A 21126-nucleotide genomic window follows, 5' to 3' on the forward strand; every position below is an offset into this window, starting at 1 on the left:
ACCCGGGAATATTTCACAATCAGTACGGAATAATTCATTTAATTGGGCCTGAAAATTAATATAGGCAGGGGGTTACAAAAATTATTCTGGCCTTGAATAAAGCTAGCTTTAAAACTCATGCCTGGAGCGCCTGGGTGGCTCAGTCATTAAGCGTCTGCCTTTGGCTCAGGTCATGATCTCAGTGTCCTGGGATCGAGCCCCGCATCGGGCTCCCTGCTCCGCGGGAAGCCTGCTTCTCCCTCTCCCACTTCCCCTGCTTCTGTTCCCTGTCTCGCTGTGTCTCTCTCTGTCAAATAGATAAATAAAATCTTTAAAAAAAATAAAAAAAATAAAACTCATGCCTGGTCAACCTTATGCACATAATTAAATCAGTACTATTTGTAGAACTGTAGCCTATTTAATCACTGCTTCTGTGGCTTATCAGTTGTTCTCCCAGTACCAAAGTCAAACTGCTCCCACAGCTAAAAAGATCCCCACAGAAACATCCCACTGAAATGAATATTAGTTGGTAAAATCAAAGTGTAAGAATAATGAGTGTGTTTTCTTTCTAACTAGTTGCTTTGGCTGCTGCCAAAAGAAAAAGAAAAAGTCTCAGCAGTAGAAAACGAGTATCCTTGACCTGTCCTTGTGTGAGTTGGGTCAGTCCGGCATAAAAATGGTGGGGTCAAAACTCAGGCAGCTCCCTGTGGCTGCCCTGCTCCAAGGCCAAGAAGATAAGAAATTTCAGTGGTAATAAATGAGACACGCTGTACCTGAGGATTTTCTTTCCAAAAGGTACTGTATCTTTTGTACCAACAAGTTTTTATCTGTACGTAGGAAATATATGCCCAGAAGGTTATGAGTTGAGCAGCCTTTACATGCCTGGAAACTGATGGATCTGAATAGACACCTGAGAAGCCCATTATGGTTTTTAAGGAATGTATTTCCACCATAAAAATATTAAAAGCATGCTGCAACTTAAAAACATGTGCATTTTGTCCACGTATTTTTGCCTATTTAGGATTTCCTACCTGCAGTGATTTTGTACCACATAACTAACAAGGGGAAATACTTGCATAAAAGTAACTGTTATTTAGTAGTTTCTTCCTATTAAATTTCAAGTTTAACAACCAAACCAAACCAAACCAAACCAAAACACAGCTCAAAAGGCTCTGATATATTCCCAAGTTAATGAGGTTAGTGTGATTTGAATACTACCTTCTTTCTAGACCCATATTCCTGGCTGTGCTGGAGCTTCATGTGGCCTGGCCCCACCACCCCCAGAAATACTGTAAAAGAAAAATCCCTAATATGCTGGAAAAGCAGCTGGCTAGACCACCTCAATGCCTTGCAGAGACTCAGGTCTGGCCCTAATCTACGAGCAAAAGCTGATTATTCACCCCCCACCTCCCCAGCCTAGCTTCTCCATCCGTCAAGTGCAAGCACTTACATCCTAAGATATCACAGGGAAGTGTATTTATCCTTGGAAGACAGTGTCTGGTGATAAAATGCAAGACTGCACTGTTAGGAAGGAGTGTGGGGGAAACCAGAGACAAACAGGGGAGTAAGGAGGAGAAAGGGCTTGATGAATGAAGTCCTGGGGGCAAAGGTGACTGGAAAACAGCAGGACAGAAGTAAGAGAATGTGACAGAGAGGCAGGGCCAAGGAAAACAACGAGGTCAATGATATGCTGCATGAGGACAAAGGACTGTGCTTCCGGGTCAGATTACCACATATGCCTTCAGAAAAGTGGCTTTGTTTTTCAGAAGGTCCTTATGTATTCTGCCCATTGATGCAGCTCCTCTGCTTACCCTTAGAAACTTGCCCACTTAACGACACCAAAAGCTGCATCTGTAAAACTGTTATTTCAGACATATATATAAATACTTCGGGGAAGAAGAAGGGAACTAATCCCAAACATCACTTAAAATATCAGTTAAGACTTCTGGTTCCAGGTAAGATGGACTAAACATACCCAATCTTCTACTGAAGGCAACTATAAAATTTGTACAGAATGTGGCAGCTATTAGAGAACTCTTTAAAGCACCTATCAGCAGGTAGACCAGGGAAGAATACCAGAATGTCAAGTACAACTGAACTGGTGATGACTTTACCACCTTTTTACCTCCAGTATTCTCTGGCCTGAGCCCAACACAACAAAACCTGAAAGTTAGTGAACACTGTGGTTAGAGCACCATGTTCTGGCTCAGGTGCTTTTTATGGAAACAGGAACTACTATAACTCAGAGAAACTAGAGGGAAATCCCCTGGGTTTTTCTATCCTTTTCCTCCCTTCTCCATGCCCAGAAAATCCCATGGTGGAAGCTGCAGCAATGAAATTAACTGGCAAAAGAAGACTGTAGGACTTAAAACTCTGAAGGGAAAGGAAACTTACATTCCATTTGGTGGAGTTATAGCTCCAAAAGGGCAAAACCAAATCCCATTGTTTTATCTTACTTTCTCTTTCTCTGTCTCCCTGCCCCTTGTGCTCCAGGGGCAGTGCATCATGAAGGCAGGTGGTTTCTGACCGGAGGACTGAAAAGGAAAGCTCTAGGAAACCAGAAAGTACCATGAAAATAACAAAGAGAGAAGAGCTCAGGAAAGCAAACCCATAAAGCTGCTTATGAGCAACTCGGATCACCCCCCACCCACACATATGTGGGCTTGATCCCTAATTATCATGTCAAAGGCTTTGAGAACTGAGCTAACAGAGGAACACTCAGGTCCCAGATTGACCAATGGGTGTCACACATGGGACAGATCTGAATAGCACTGCAAAGGACCTGAATACTAACATTGGAGCTACAGTCCACAGAGAGTGAGTTGGAACTTGCACTCTGAACCTAACCAGGTAAACTGACTGCTAAAACAAATATATCAACATTCTCCACTGGACTGAAATAATATCCACAGTCTAATAACATAATATTCAAAATGTCCAGGATAAAACTCCAAATTACTTGCTATACAAAGAACCACAAAAATGCCAATTCACACGGGAAAAGACAATCAACAGATGCCAACAATGAGAGGACACAAATGTTGAAATTATCTAACAAGTATGTTAAAGCAGCTATTATAAAAAATCCTTAAGTAAGAAACTGCCAAACTTGAACACTCTTGAAAGAAAGTTAAAATACAAAATACTGGCAAAGTAAAGAGAAGACGTAAAGGATAGTCAAATAGAAACTTTAGAATTGAAACATAAAATAACCAAAATAAAAAATTCACTAGGAGATCACAATAGCAGAATGGAGGAGGCAGTGAACTTGAAATAGGTAAACAAACTAGCCAATCTAAATAATAGAAAGAAAAAAAGATGGTGGTGGGGGGAACAAGGCCTCAGGGACCTGTAGGATAACAATAAAGGATCTAACATTTGTGTAACTGGAATCCAATATAGAGGAGAAAAAGAGAATAATGCCAAAAAATATTTGAAGAAAAAATAGCTAAGAATTGCCAAGAAACTGAGAACACTAAACATAACAAATACAAAGAAATCCACAAGCAGACACATAATCAAACTGCTGAAAACTAAAGACGAAGAACTGAGAAAATGGATAATTCAACACTAACCGAGAGTTCAACACACACTCTTGATAACAGAACAACTAGAAAGAAAATCAGCAAGAATATAGAACACTTACAAAATACTATCAAAAAATTGAGCTAAGCTAGCATTTACAAAACACTCCTACCAAGATGAGCAACATATATATGCTTTTTCAGGTGTATATGGAATATTCTCCAGGAATTGCTGGTGGGACTATAAAATGATTCGGCTACCTTGGAAAATAGTTGGGCAGTTTCTTTATAAAGTTAAGCAGAAATTTACCATACAATCCAGCAATTCTACTCCTAGGAATCTATCCAAGATAAATGAAAATATGTCTAACATAAGGACATGTACATGAATGTTCACAGCAGCATTATTCATGAGAACCCAAAACTAGAAACACCCCAAATGTCCATCCACAGGGAACAGATAATCATAATGTAGTGTATACATGTAATGTAATATGCAACAATAAGAAGGAATGGATTATCAATACATGGCACAACCATGGATGAACCTCAAAAACATCATGCTACCTGAAAGCCAGACACAAAAGACCATATAGCATATGATTTTATTTATCCGAAGTATGCACAAAAGGCAAATCTATGGAGACAAAAAGTGGATTACTGGTTGCCTAGGGCTGGGGGGAGGGAGACGAGTAATGGCAAATGGGCACAAAGAATTTTACTGGAGTGATGGAAACACTCTAAAACTTGATTATGGAGATGGTTAAAGAACTTGGTAAATTTTCTAAAAAGCACTGAATTGTATATTTAAACATGCGAATTTTGTGGCATGTAAACTGTACGTTAATAAAGTTGTCATTCTAAGAATGTTATATAAATGAAATCATACAGTATAAAAACTTTTGAGACTGGCTTTTTTTAATTCAGCATAATGCTCCTGAGATCCATCCAAGTTGTTCCATGTATCAGTAGTTCATTCTTTTTATTCCATTACATGCATGTACCACAGTGTGTTTAACCATTCACCCACTGAAAGACATTTGGGTTGTTTCCAGTTTGGGGTTATTACAAATAAAGCTGCTGTGAGTATTCCTGTACAGGTTTTTGTGTTGAAAGGATACTCTTAAGAGAGTGAAAAGACTCTCTCAGACTAGAATGGATTCATACCCTGTATAAAGAACTCCAATAAATTAATCAGAAAACAGACAACTCAACAGAAAAATGGCAAAAATCTTGAACAGGCTCTTCACAAGAGGATATTCAAACAGAAATAAACACGAAAGGATGTTCAACAGTATTAGTTATCAGGGGAAATAAAATTAAAACCAAAATAAGACTTGCAAAAAAACCCAAAATGTTCATCAACAGAACAGATAAACAAATTCTGGTACATTCATATAATGAAATACTCAGCAATAAGGCAGGAGGGACTACTGATAACATAAGACATCATGGTTGAATCTCAAAAACATTATGTTGAACAGAAGAAAGCCAAAAACAATCCAGACACAAGAATACATACTGTATAATTTTATTTACATGAAGTTCAATAACAGGTAAAACTAATCTATGGTGATAAAAATCTGAATAGTGGTTGCTTCTGGTTGGAGAATATTGCCTGAAAAGAAACATGATGGTATTTTCTGGGGTGACAGAAATCATCTAGATATTCACTGGGGTGGGGGTTACATAGGTATATACACTTGTCAAAACTCAAATTCTACTCTTAAAATCTTTTCATTTTACTGTATGTAAATTATACTTCAATAAAAAAGAAGTCACAATAAAATATCGCAATAAAATATCACTAGTATCCATTAGTATGGCTAAAATTCAAAACCTCAACAATGCAAGTGCTGACAAAGATGTGGCCAAGTGGTACCTCCTGTATACTGCTGGTGAGACTGTAAATTAGTTTAAATGCTTTGGAAAGCTGTTTGACAACATTTACTGGGGCTCAACATATGCGTACCTTATGACTCTGCTCTTAGTTATATAACTAACAGAAATGTACACATTTGTTCCTCAAAAGATGTGCAAGAACGTTCAGATGAGTACTATACGTAGTAGCCCCAAACTGGAAACAACCCTGATATGTTCATCACAGTATAACAGAATTTTTTAAACTGAGGGATATATATATATGTGTATGTATGTATGCATATGTATATATATACATGTGTATATATATTCTTCACCTATGCAAAGTGTCAAAATAGGATTAACCTATAGAGATAGAATTAAGGATAATGGTAAATTGGTAACCTCCAGGGTATAAGGAAGGGGTAGTCATTGCCAGGAAGCAGGAAATGGACCTCCGTGGTGCTGGTAATGTTCTTTTGGCCTGGGCACTGGTTAAATGGGTATGTTCCCTTTGAAATTATCAATAGAGTTGTACACTTATGACTTGTTCACTTTTTCCTTTAGATTCTGTCCCTTATGCTATATGCATGGATACTTAAGTTTTCCTCTCTTTGTTCACTACCACCACCACTACCCCCCTTATCCTTCTTTAGCATGTACACTTCCCTTACTCTTTGCATTCTTGTCTGCTGAACTATCAATAATACTTGGTACTTAACCTGAATCTTCACTGCCAGTGATGGGATCACGTAAAGTCAAAACTGTAGTGAAAAAAGAGAGCCCACAAAATAACTACAGGGAGAACACAGGCATCCTTTCTTTACACAGGCAGGACTTTATGAGTCAGCATCAAAGAAGCTGGACCTTGTCTATCCAGAGAGGGGAAACCATCTTTTAAATAGAAGGATTAGTTCATTTGCCCACATAATTCCAGGACAAAGCTACAGACCCAGACTGACATTCCTTTATGTGCTCCTTCCTGTATAGGAAATCTTTCCAAAGGCATTTTGAGATCCTTCAGCAATTATCAGAGCTGCAAAATATTATAAAGGGAGCAAAAAGGCTGTCCAGGAATTGATTCTTAACCACGGTATAAAATGTGGATTTCAGGATGTTAATCTTAAAAACTCCCACAGGCTAACTGAACTTTTACATTACCTTTAATTTCACAGAATGTTACTTGTTAATTTATACACACTCCAAATTTATATACAGGATACTATAGGCTGATACCACACTTGGTACTGCAGATACAGGGACAGATAACTGCAAGGTCTGTAATTTTGAGGTAACTGAGGGCCCTGGTGGATGGAGGAGGAGGAGAGGAAAACAAATCACCACAACCCAGGGTGACAAGTTTCATAAGAGAAGAAGAAGGGAAGGCTCCAAATTTCCTAGGGGCATGGAAGCATAGTGACTAAATCTGTCCAGACAGGTCATGGAGGTTTCATGTCGGAAGTGATACATTATCAGGATGTGTACCAATCAAACAGCATGGTACTTCCTGAGATCTTAGAGCTGAGCAAAATGCATGTTTGCTCTGAGAAAAAAAAGTAGCTAAAACCCACATTTGGAAGTGGACACCCACAGGCACAAACCCTGATACTGCCTGGACAGGAGAACAAAAAAGCTCATCAACACCCGAAACTCCAAACAAACTAATCTGGGAGTTGCATGGATGCAAAAAAGAAGTGACTTTGACTTTATTTTGGGGAAGCAGGGTTGGAATATGATTACAATTTATTAAAAACAAACAATTTTATTTGATATTCTACTTAGGATGGACTGTGAGAATAAAAGGCGGATTAGCCTGAAGGATCGAAAAAAGGAGAGTCCCACAATCAGAAGTTCCTATCCAAGCATGGTCCAGAAGGAGATGGAGCTCATGTCCAAGTACCCACCCCTCTTGGCTGAGGGGCAGGAATACCACAGTTTTCAGAAAAGGACCAAAAGGTGCTCTCATGCTAATGACATCAAACATGAGAATCACATCACTAAAGTCCCTGACCCAAGTCCACACTTGAGAAGATGACTTGGCCTCCCACACAACTCACCCAAAGACACAGAGATAGTTATCAGTGGTATAGTGATAAATGCTTAACACCAGGCGGGGGGCGGGTGCTGTGATTTGTAGTTTACTGATTTCTGTGATGTAGATAGTCCCACCATAGTGAATTTCAAGCTTTTAAGGGGATGTCACTAGCTATGGAATTTGAGAGTGGTATATACAACCAACTCTTGCAATCTGGTGTGAGGTGGCTACATCACCCGAAAATGCAATCAGTTGAATTTTCACTATATATCAATAAATTGCTATCTTGGCCTATACAGATCAGATCTCAAGAGCTAGGTGACCTCAAGTCCCTCCTTAAGTAGAGGTCCATCCTCAGTATGAACAAGATTGGGTTTTGGAGTACCCCAAGGGGAAGGTCAACCCTGGACTAAGGTAAATCCTCCAAGGTGAAAGGCGTAACACACATGATGGCATGGAAAGGCACAACATACCTAACAAAACAGAACGAACCAACAGATAGAAATTCCTGCAAGTAATTCTGTATATTAGACTACAGAGTGGTATGAAAGACTGGTGAACAGTGAGTTTGGGGAGCCAAGCTAGGAAAAGACTAAAAAGAGAGGCATGGGGAACTATACTCATGGGGGCACCCTTTGTTGTGGTAGATGCTTCACATACTTTAATTCATTTAGTCATACCTATTCACTTATTATCCATTTATACAAAAAAGCCTCAGTGAGAGATCAGGGAGCTGGTATTTGAACCCATGGACTGATTCCCACAGCATATCGTCCCACTACATCATGCTACTTCCATGGGAGAACTGGGTAATGATGTAAGAACACTCCCTCCCCAATCCTGCCCACTGCCCCTTCAGTCCTCTACATTTACCTGAACCCTCAAAAGGGAGACTATGGAATTTTTCTTTCAGACCTGGCTAGAAAATTCTATTACATCCCTTTGGGATTCATTTCAACAATTGCTAGAAACACTTCCACCTTTTCCTAAACCCATCACACAAATACAGTCCTTATATTATTTTACTACTCATAATTATAAATTATGATTATAGCCACTACCAAATTTTGTTTAAAATGTCCTAAGTACTGAAAGGGCACCCTCTTAATCTTTTCTTTTGCAGAGTTAGTGATCATAATCTTTTACCCGCCATTCTGAAGTCTTGCTTTCCAACTCTTTATCGTTCTTCATGTTTTCCCAAGCCAGACACTCTTCTAAAAGGCATGGCCACTGGTGAATACCATGAGGTTACCCAGTAGCTCTTGTATTCCATACATCCACGTATCTATCCAATTATTAGAAAAACTATAGACAATGGAAAAGGAGTTCTCAAAAAATGAGTATGAATGATTAGGATGGTTAAAAGACCTTTTTAAACATTTATTTAGGGGCGCCTGGATGGCTCAGTCATTAAGCGCCTGCCTTCAGCTCAGGTCATGATCTCAGGGTCCTGGGATCGAGCTCCGCATCGGGCTCCCTGCTCAGGCTTCCCACTGAGCAGGCTTTTTATTTATTTATTTGACAGAGACACAGTGAGAACACAATCGGGGGGGTGGGGTGGGAGAGGGAGAAACAGGGAGCCGGACGTGGGGCTCGATCCCAGGACTCTGAGATCATGACTTGAGCTGAAGGCAGTTGCTCAACCAACTGAGCCACCCAGGTGCCCCAAATAAATAAATAAAATCTTAAAAAAAATAAAAAATAAAAATTTACTTAATCCTTACTAATAAATACAAACATGGTTTGAGGAAGAAACAAACAAATATAAAGCTTACTGACATGCAAAAGACACCATTAAGGTGAATACAGGAATTAGAAATGTAACAAAAATCAAGTGTAAATTTAATAGTTTTTTAAAAAAGATTTTATTTATTTATTTATTTGTCAGAGAGTGCACGCGTGCACAAGCAGGGGGAGCAACAGGTAGAGGGAGAAGTAGGCTCCCCGCTGAGCAGGGAGCCCGATGCGGGACTGGATTCCAGGACCCTGGGACCATGACCTGAGCTGAAGGCAGACGCTTAACTGACTGAGCCACCCAGGTGTCCCACAATAGTCTTTTGGAGCCTATGATTGATTCTACCCCCTTCACTACTGCCTACCCTAAGCATCTACTGTATAAATGATTTGCACAGGAGAAAGGGGGTTATAATTGATACTGACTTATGAAGACACGCGAGATACCCCATGATGACTTACGGACCTAACCATGAACACTTGGCTGGAGGTTGAAAAGTCAAGCAGGAGCCAGTGGAACCAAGAACCATGCACTTTGGATATCAATAAGCCCATAGGATACCAAGGCCTGAGGACATCTAGATTACACAATATTAAATAAGTGTGTCTGGAGTGGGGGCTGGATTTTTGTCTTGATTGGACTGCCAATCTCTCCTTAAACACAGGGAAACAAAAATGCAGAAATGTTCAAAATTTTCTTCCTCTGCTCCCTTTTACCTGGTTGATCTCTGTTGGTCACTTAAAATTCAGCACAGCCATCATCTCTTATCAGAAGCCTTACTTAACCTTCTCTCCTACTCCCAAGCTGTATAAAATGCCCCTACTAACCTCTACCATAGTATTTACCCCCTGTAATTACCTGATTATTTGTACACACCTCCCACGGAAGGCAAGGAGTGTGTCAGGTCTTCTCTTTGTATGTCCTGTACCTAGCCCAGTATTTGATGCCCAACAGCTCAGTGAGCATCTGTTAACGGAACTGGGTAGTATCATTTGCCCAAAGTCACAGAACTGCTATACAGCAAAGGAAGGTTAGACCTCAGGTCATCTTACTCATCTAGTAAGCTTTCTCTTATATAATGTACTCGAAGAGTCACTCATGAATAAATCAGACAAAATTCCAGAAAATGTATTCTATGGACAGACATTTTATTGATCTCTGAAGGACCAGCAAATGTAAATGGTTTAAATAAACCAATCAAAAGGCAGAGACTGGCAGAGTGGGTTAAAGAAAATGATCCATCTTTGTGCTATCTACCACAAGTCACTTCAAATATAAGGCATTAAGTAGGTTGGAAGTAAAAAAATGGAGAAAAAAATAAGGTGCAAACAGTACTCAAAAGAAAGCAGGACTGGCTATATTAGTAACAATAAAAAGGAAATTTCCACAGATGGAGAACATTAAATAATGATAGAAAGGCCAATCTACCAAGAAATAGCAATCCGAAATGTGTATGCACCAAAAAACAAAAAAGCAAAACCAAACAGCTGCAAAATATGTGAAGCAAAAACTGATTGAACTGAAAGGAAAAATAGACAAATCCACCGTTATAATTGGAGACTTCAATGTTCTTTTCTCAACAAGTGATAGAACCAATAGACAAAATTAGCAAGGATAAGGAACTCAACAAACACAATCAACCAACAGGATTTAATTGACACTTGTAGAACATTGCACAACAGCAGACTACACTCTTTTTAAGCACCCACAAAAATATACAAAAACAGACTATAGCTTGGGCCATGAAACAAACTTAAATTTAATAGGATTGATATCATATGGAGTGCATCCCCTGACCACAATGGGATCAAAGGAGAAATCAATAGAAGATAATAGGAAAATCTCCACACATTTGGTGCATACACATTTTTATGTACTTCTAAATAAGCCCTGGGTCAAAGAGGAGGTCTCAAGGAAAATTTTTAAAACACACTGAACTGAGTAAAAGTGAAGATACCACAGCATACCCAAATTTGTGAGGCAGAGCTAAAGCAGTACTGAGAGGGAAATTTATAGCACTAAATGCTTATGTTAGAAGAGTCTCAAATCAATAATCTAAGCTCCTACCACCTCAAGAAACTAGAAAAAGGAGGATAACAATCCTTGGTATAGGATACAAAAGTAGATAAAGGTTTGGGAAGAATGAAGGTCAACTTCTATGAAATAGTAACATTGGATAGACGGGTCAACCACTTAGGCCTGAAGTGGGCAGAGTATCTGGGCAGGAAGACAACCAAACTAATGGCCTAGTTTAGGTAAAGGTAGAAATTAAGCTCTGGGCTTTCTACAGCAGCTGGCCAGCTTAAAAAATCGCAACGAGACAGAGGAATAGGAATGTAAGCACCATAGCGCACATATTATCAACACATGCACATAATCCCACAGAGGGCCCCACTTGAGCAGGTGATTCACACACCAGTGGGATTCTCACCTGTCAGGGCATGCCTAGGAGGAGCCTATCTTACCAGGAATCTAGGTTTTTGAGGGAACATGGCATCTCCTAGTAAAGAAGGTGGTTCTAAGAAAAGACAATAGTTCACCAACATGACCCAGTGGTCCCCCAAGGTCTGAGGGAATGATTCAGAAAATGGGTGTGAAGCATGTTACCCAGGTTTATCTAAAAGCTCAGCTTTCAAGGACTTGGTTCAGAATTCCAGTCAGAGAGGGGCCTGTCACAGAAACCTAAATAAGCTGACACGCAGCTCCTACAGCCCCAGGAGCTCCAGCTACCGAAGGAAGATCAAAGAGTCAAGAGCCTCAGCACAGACATCAGTGCCCTTAACTCATCCAGTGGGTACTGGATGAGTGGGTCACCCACATGGGCAGAGTCAGGCATGTCAGTGGTATTAGCAACACTGGGGGCCGTGGTGCAAACACAGAACAGCCTCAATGTGCTGAAAGCACTAGCAGCCCAGCAAGGACTCTGCCTCAGAGGTCACCAAAAGTGCTAGAAGGAAAGAGAAGAGGAGGTAGATGATGCTTGGAGCTCTAGTATACCTAGTCAGGAAAACACAGCAGATACCTCCAGAATAAACTGGCTCTATCTGAAGACTTCCCTAGAAGCTGAAAAACTGTAACAGAGCTAGCAAAAGTCTATGGAGTAACTGTTATCCAGACTCTGGTTTCACCTCCAGGATGATATAGCCCACAGTATTTAGGACAGCTGTATTTCATGGTAGTAATAGATGCAAGAGTGAATATAGTTATAGAACACACACACATATATAGAAAATACGTATGCATGCATAGTACAAAGAGATAATTATTTTCCTGTCACCTAAAACCTAAATTTCCAAATCAAGAGAATAATATTTTTACCCTAAAAATTAACGTGTAGGGCACCTGGGTGGCTCAGTCGGCTAAGCGTCTACCTTTAGCTCAGGTCAGGACCTTGGGGTCCTGGGATGGAGCCCCTTATCAGGCTCCCTGCTCAGCGGGAGTCTGCTTCTCCCTTTGCCTCTGCCATTCCTCCTGCTTGCGCGCGCTCTCTCTGTCTCTCCGTCTCTCTCTCTCTCTCTCTCTCTCTCTCTCTCGTGCACGCGCGTGTGCACTCACACGTTCTCTCTCTGTCAAATAAATAAAATATTTTAAAAAATTAATGTGTATTGTGCATTTAAAATTGATTGTTTCTAGGAACTCTATGATAGGCGACTCACTTAAGAAGCTTAAATGTCAACGGGTAACATAAGTTAACTTGGGCCTAAAAACATCCTTAAGTGTACACATAGTACAAATGTGGCTCATTTGAGATGGAGGGAAGCAGTTGGGAGAAACAGCCCACGGACATCTCAATAGATTTTTGATGCCAGCTGGTAAGGCAGGTCTGGAGGCAAGAGGAAAGGCCAACTATAGGGGTAGGGGTGAGGGGCAATGTCAGGGTTCCTGGTTAGAGTTGGGATTTCCTCTTCATTTAAAAGTGATCAGCCATTTCCTCCCACTAGTCTCAGAGAAACAGCCTTACAAAAGAAGTCTACAGAAAGTCAACTAGGTAATTAGACTTGTAAAAAGCCCAACTCAGAAGCAGGAAAACAAAATTTAAATAATGGCCTTTATCTCTTCTAGCCAAGAAAACCTCCCTAAGCACCACCCCCTAATTGCCTGTCAAGTGACTCCAAATAAAAATCTTCTTCAAATAACTAGATAGAAACAGTTCTGGCTTTTCTTCCAATCAATTTCTCCTGATTTAAAGGGCTAATTTGATTGATTGCTTTATTTTTTCCCTCAGCTTTACTGAGGTACAACTGACAAAATTGTAATATAAAGTATACAATGTGATTTTATATACATATACATCATGAAAAGATTCCCACCAAGTTAATACATCCATTATGTCACATAGGTACTTTTTTTTTCTTTTTGTGGTAAAAACACTTAAGTTCTACTCTCTTAGCAGCTTTAAGTATGTAATGCGGTATTGTTAACTACAGTCATCATATATATTAGATCCTACCCAGAGCTTATTCAAAGTTTATACCCTTTACCAACCTCTGCCCATTGCCCCCACTCCTCAGTCCCTGGCAACCACTATTCTATTCTGTTTCTATGAGTTCAACTTTTAAAAAGAAATCATATAAGTGATATACCATGCAGTATTTGTCTTTTTCTGTCTGGTTTATTTCACTTAGCATAATACCCTCCAGGTTCATCTATGTTGTCACAAATGGCAGGATTTCCTGAAGAGCTAACTTTAAAAGTACAATAACAATGTGAAATATTGCTCTAGAACTGAAAACATTTAATATATGTTAATCGAGTAGTACTGTAATCAGTTAATAACTCTTCTACCTATTATCTAAGACACTTATTCAAAGAGCAAAGTCTGATTTCTAGCTAACCTTTTCACACAGCTCAGATCACAGGACATTCTAACTCAACTCACTAGACATTATTCTAAACCAGGAGTTAGCAAACTTTTTCTGTAAAGGGCCAGAGAGTAAACATTTTTTTTTTGCTTTGCAGACCATTCGGTCTCTGGCTTAACTATTCAACCCTGTCACTGCAGCACGAAAGAAACCATAAACAATATGTAAACAAATGGACAGGGCTGTTTTCCGATTAAACTTCACTTATGGATGCTGAAATGTGAACTTCATATAATTTTCACATATCATGAAATATTCTTCTTTCAATTTTTTCCAACCATTTAAAATCAGAAAAATCCATTTTTAGCTTGTGGGCTGTATGAAAATAGGTAGCAGGCCAGATCTGGCTGGTAGGCTATAGTGTACCAATCCCTGCTCAAACCAAGACTTGATGCCTCCCAGAAGGAATTTAAAATTTCAGACTTTCCCTGATTAAAAAAAATAGACATGGGGCACCAGGATGGCTCAGTCAGTTAAGCGTCTGCCTACGGCTCTAGGCTCAGGTCATGATCCCAGGGTCCTGGGATTGAGCCCCACGTTGGGCTCCCTGCTCAGTGGGGAGCCTGCTTCTCCCTCTCCCCCCGCTCATGCTCTCTATCTCTCTCTCAAAAAAATCTTTTAAAAATAAATAAATAAAAATTAAAAAGTAGATATTTCAAACCAACATCTCACCATAAACTTTTGTTGTTAAAGTTTCAGCTTGAGGAGTAGGAGCAAACTCTGTTAAGTGTATAGCAAAATATTAGAGTGGAAAGAGAACTAGAAAATGAAGATACAGACCTGAAATTTACTAGGTATGTAAAGCTACAAAATGTAGTTCTTACTGGAGCTCAATTCCCCCCATCCTAGTCCATTTACAACAATCTTCCACACTGCATAATTTACTATAATTCTAAACCGCAACTATAATTTACTAAACTCATGTTAATTTCTGTCTGGGATATATAGCAAATATTTCTATTTCTACTGTGTGCAGGTCCCTATGAAGCAAAGATACTTTCAAAACAAGCCTTTTATCATTATTATTCCAGTCTATTCTGGAATCTAGAGCCTACTTATGATACCCTGAATAGCCTGAGCAGTGAAAAAACCCAAATAGGATAAACCCGAAAAAATCCATGTCCAGACATATCCAAATCAAACTGCTAAACAAAAAGACAAAGAAAAAAATCTTGAAAGCAGCCAGACAAAAACTTTACATTACAGGAGTACCTATTACCTTTTATAGGGGTACAATAATTTGACATTACAGTGGATTTTTTTTTAGTCAGAAGAAAATGGCACGTTTGAAGTGTGGGGAAAAAAGAACTGTAAACACATAATTCTATATCCAGCAAAACTATCCTCCAGAAATGAGAATTTATAGCCAGCAATCTGCTCTAAAATAATTGCTATAGGAAGTTTTTCAGACATTTGGAAAATTATAGCAGACAGAAATTTAGAACATTAGGGGCAAAGGAACAGCAACATAAATTGGAAAATATTTGGGTAAATATAATACACTATTCTTCTCTTTAGTTCTTTAAAATATGTTTGACAACTGACAGCAAAAATGATAACGTGTGAAGGGATTTTCAATAGGTGTAGATGTAATATAAGAACACTCTAACATAAAGGGTGGAAGGTAAAGGGTAAGGTTTCTGCATTCCTCTTGAAGTGATAAAGTACTGATACTAAGCAGACTGCGCACAGCTAAATATGTGTATTATAATTCCTAGTGCAACCACAAAAATATGCAGAGATAAACTAAAAAATCAGAGTAGATAAGTTAAAATGGAGCACTAAAAATGTTGAAATAACCCAAAAGAAGGCAAGAAAGTGGAAAAAAGGAAATAATAACAGAGGTTAACACAAAGAAGTAATTAAATGGTAGGCCTAAACCAAGCACATCAATAGTTACATTAAGTGTAATGGTCTAAATATACAATTAAAAGATAAAGAATGGGGCGCCTGGGTGGCTCAGTTGGTTAAGCGACTGCCTTCGGCTCAGGTCATGATCCTGGAGTCCTGGGATCGAGTCCCGCATCGGGCTCCCTGCTCAGCAGTGAGTCTGCTTCTCCCTCGGACCCTCCCCCTCTCATGGTCTTTCTCTCTCTATCTCATTCTCTCTCTCAAATAAATAAATAAAATCTTTAATAAAAAAATAAAAGATAAAGAATGTCAGAACAGATTTTTAAAATATGACTGAACTACACACTGTCTATAAGAAAATCACTTCAAATATAATGATACAGGTAGGTGAAAAGCGAAAGGATGAAAAAAGATATATAATGCAAACAATGATCAAAAGAAAGAATCCAGAGCAAAGAAAATGATAAGGGTAAAGTGGGATATAGAGAGACATGACATAATGCTAAAAGGTCATTAAGTCACCCAAAAGACTTAACAATCCTAAATGTGTACACACCTAACAACGGTGCTTCAAAATATGTGAAGCAAAAACTGTCAGACCTAAAATTAGAAGTAGAAAAATCCACAATTATAGTTGGAGGCTTCAACACTCCTCTCTAATACATAGAACCAGTAGACAGAAAATCAGCAAGAACATATAAGAACTGAACATCATTATCAACCAAGTGGCATTAGCTGATATAATAAAGAACACTCTACCTGACAATAGCAGAATATATATTATTTCAACAAGACAGACTATATCCTAGGTCATAAAACAAGCCTCAAATATAAAAGAATTGAAATAATAAAATAAATAAATAAAATCTTTAAAAAGGGGGGGGCGCCTGGGTGGCTCAGTTGTTAAGCGTCTGCCTTTGGCTCAGGTCATGATCGCAGGGTCCTGGGATTGAGCCCCGCATCGGGCTCCCTGCTCGGCGGGAAGCCTGCTTCTCCCTCTCCCACTCTCCCTGCTTGTGTTTCCTCTCTCGCTGTGTCTCTCTCTGTCAAATAAATAAATAAAATCTTAAAATAAAATTATAAAGGGCGCCTGGGTGGCTCAGTTGGTTAAGCGACTTCCTTCGGCTCAGGTCATGATCCTGCAGTCCCGGGATCGAGTCCCATATCGGGCTCCCTGCTTGGCGGGGAGTCTGCTTCTCCCTCTGACCCTCTCTCCCCTCTCATGCTCTCTCTCAAATAAATAAATAAATAAATAAATCTTTAAAAAAATACATTAAAAAATTATAAAGAATATGCTCCCTGACCATAAAGAAATTAAAATAGAAATCAACAACACAGAAATAAGAGGAAAATTTCCAAATACTTGGATATTAGCTAGCATACATCTAAATAATCCATGAATCAAAGAGAAACTTTAAAGAGAAATTAGAATATATTCTGAATTAAGGAAAAATGAAAATACAGCATAACCCAATTTGTGGGCTACAGCTGAAGCAGTGCTTGGAGGGAAATTAATAGCATTAAATGCTCTTTTAGGGAAAAAAAAGATCTCAAAAAAACAATCTACACTTCTGCCTTAGGGAACTAGAAAAGGAAGAGCAAAATAAATCCAAAGCAAGGAGAACTAGGAAATAATCTAGATAAAGCAAAAATCAATGAAACTGAAAAACAACAGAGAAACAGAAAAACAACAGACAAAAATCAATGAAAACAAAAGCTGGTTCTTTGAAAAGATCAATAAATTGATAAACCTCTAGCAAGATTGAGAGAGAAAAGACAGAATAGCCATATCAAGAATGAAAGAGGGGATTATCACCATAGACCATGCAAACACTGAAAGGATAATAAATAGATATGATGAATACGCACATAAATTAGACAACTTAAATGGGACAGATTGCTCAAAAACCACAAACTACCAAAATTCATTGAAGATGAAATAGACAATCCAAAATAATGCCATATCTATTAAGGAAATTAAATTCACAGCTAAGGGGCGCCTGGGTGGTTCAGACAGTTAAGCATCTGCCTTCGGCTCAGGTCATGATCTCAGGGTCCTGAGATTGAGCCCCACTTTGGGCTCCCTGCTCAGTGGGGAGTCTGCTTCTCCCTCTGCCCCTGTCCCTCCCCCCCTACTCATGCTCTCTCTCAAATAAACAAAAATCTTTTAAAAATAATAATAAAAATGTACTGAATGGAGTTATACGCAATGAATCATGAAACACTACATCAAAAACTAATGATGTAATGTATGGCGATTAACATAATAATAAAAAAAATAATAATAAAAATAAAAGCTTCAGGGAACATGTTTTAAAAAAATTCACAGCTAAAAATCTTTTTAAAAAGAAATACCCAGGCCCAGACAGTTTCACTGGCAAATTACAACATACATTTAAAGAAAAAAAAAACCCACCAATTCTGCAAGATCTCTTACAGGAAACAGGAGAGGAGGGAATCCTTCCCAACTCATTTTATCAAGCCCTGATACCAAATCCAGACAAATGCAGTATAAAAATCAAACTATAGACCAATATCTCTCATGAAAATAGAAGCAAACATCCCCAACAAAATATTAGCAAATCTAATAGCAATATATAAAACCCAACAAACAAGTGGGGTTCACCCCCGGATTGCAAGGCAGGTTTAATGTCTGAAAACCAATCAATGTAAACAACCATATTAAGTCTAAAATGCAGCATGCACTCATGATAGACACTCTCAGCAAACTAGGATTACAGGGGAACTTTCTCGACCAGATAAATGAACTTCAAAATGAAAGACTTGAAGATGGGGGTGCCTGGGTGGCTCAGTCGGTTAAGTGTCTGCCTTCAGCTCAGGTCATGATCCCAGGGTCTTGGAATGGAGCCCTGCATGGGGTTCCCTGCTCAGTGGGGAGACTGCTTCTCCCTCTCCCTCTGCCTGTAGCTCCCTCTGCTTGTGCTTTGTCTCTGTCAAATAAATAAAATCTTAAAAAAGACTCGAAGATGAAACAGGAAAAAGATGTCCTTTTTCACTACTCCTTTAAAAAATAATTTTTTTTTGAGTATAGCTGACACACAGTGTTATCACACCACTCCTATTAAACATCATACTAGAAGTCCTGGTCTGTGCAATAAGGGATGGGTGGATGGATGGATATATGGACTGATGCATAAGCAGATAAATGGCATACAGGGGCACCTGGCTGGTTCAGTGGGTGGAGCATGTGGCTCTTGATCTTGGGGTTGTGAATTGAGCCCCACTTTGGGTGTAGAGATTACTTAAAAATAAAACCTTAAAAAAAAATAAATGGCAGGGCAACTGAGTGGCTCAGTCGGTTAAGCGTTTGCCTTTGGCTCAGGTAATGATCCCAGAGTCCTAGGATCGAGGCCCTCATCAGGTTCCTTGCTCAGCAGGGAGCCTGCTTCTCCCTCTCCCTCTGCCACTCCTCCTGCTTGTGCTCTCTGTCAAATAAATAAATAAAATCTTAAAAAAAAAATAAATCAGTGGCACTATCCCTACTCCTAAACATGACTTGCTTAGAACATGAACAGACATTTCTGCAAAGAAGACATCCAAATGGCCAACAGACACATGAAAAAGTGCTCAACATCACTCGGCATCAGGGAAATCCAAATCAAAACCTCAATGAGATACCACCTCACAGCAGTCAGAATGGCTAAAATTAAGTCAGGAAACTGTGACAGACGTTGGCGGGGATGTGGAGAAAGGGGAACCCTCTTACACTGTTGGTGGGAATGCAAGCTGGTGCAGCCACTCTGGAAAACAGTATGGAGGTTCCTCAAAAGGTTGAAAAGAGAGCTAACCTACGACCCAGCAATTGCACTACTGGGTATTTACCCCAAAGATACAAATGTAGTGATCCGAAGGGGCACATGCATCCCAATGTTTATAGCAGCAATCTCCACAATAGCCAAACTATGGAAAGAGCCCAGTTGTCCATCAACAGATGAATGGATAAAGAAGATGTGGTATATATATATACAATGGAATTTTACACAGCCATCAAAAAATGAAATCTTGCCATTTGCAATGACGTGGATGGAACTAGAGGGTATTATGCTAAGAGAATTAAGTCAGAGAAAGACAAGTATCATATGATCTCACTGATATGAGGAATTTGAGAAACAAGACAGAGGATCATAGGGGAAGGGAGGGAAAAATGAAACAAGACGAAACCAGAGAGGGAGACAAACCATAAGAGACTCTTAATCTCAGGAAACAAACTGAGGGTTGCTGGAGGGGAGGGGGGTGGGAGGGATGGGGGGGCTGGGTGATGGACACTGGGGAGGGTATGTGCTATGGTGAGCGCTGTGAACTGTGTAAGACTCATGAATCACAGACCTGTACCCCTGAAACAAATAATACATTATATGTTAATAAAAAAATTTAAAAAAAGAATATATCAGGGAATCTAACTTTTTTAAAGTCCTATAACAACCAGTTAGCTTAGCAAGGGAACAGGATATAAGGTCAATTCTAAAATAAAGCATATTCTATGTGGTGGCAATAAACAATAAGAAAATGATTATTTAAAAAAATATTTACAATAGCTCCAAAGAAATAAAATATTTAGGTATAAATCTAACAAAACACAGATAGGATCTATATGATGAAAACTACAAAACACTGACAGAAGAAATAAGAGAAAATCTAAATAAATGGTGAAATATACTATATTCATGTGGTGGAATGTTCAGCCTATTAAAGATGTTAATTATCTTCACATTCATCAGATTCATCATTAGATTTAATCTAATTCCAATAAAAATCCTAGCAGCATTGTTTTGTAAATATAGATAAGTTGACTAAAATTTATAAAGACCAGCAAAAGATCCAGAATAGCTAAAACAAATTTTACAAAGAATAGTTAGAGAAATCACACTAACTGATTTTAAGGCTTACAGTAAAGCTACAGTAATCAAGACAGTGGTGTTGGTAAAGTGATAAAACCTGACCAATGGAACAAAAGAGAGTTCAGATATCAACCCACATAAATATAGGCAACTGATGTTTGACAACGGTACAGAAACAATTTAAAGGAGGAAGGATAGTCTTTTGGACAAATGGTGCTGAACCAGTAAGATATCCACATGTAAAAAACAGACCTCCACCTAAACTTCACATCATATACAAAAATTAACTGGAAATGGGCATAAACCTAAATGTAAAACATATTAACTATAAAACTTTTAGAAGAAAACACAGGAGAAAATCTTCATGATCTAAAGTTAATGAGTCCTTTTTAAAAAATGATAAATTGGACTTCATCAAAAT

General features: G+C 38.9%; 1 protein-coding gene across 7 annotated transcripts in view; it reads right to left on the bottom strand.

The window, feature by feature from the left end:
• Positions 1 to 21126, bottom strand: part of JADE3 (jade family PHD finger 3) — a 142067-nt gene that overhangs the window by 98247 nt on the left and 22694 nt on the right. The window lies entirely within an intron of this gene.

Source organism: Zalophus californianus, chromosome X, assembly GCF_009762305.2.
Source record: "Zalophus californianus isolate mZalCal1 chromosome X, mZalCal1.pri.v2, whole genome shotgun sequence".
NCBI classification, from domain to species: Eukaryota; Metazoa; Chordata; class Mammalia; order Carnivora; family Otariidae; genus Zalophus; species Zalophus californianus.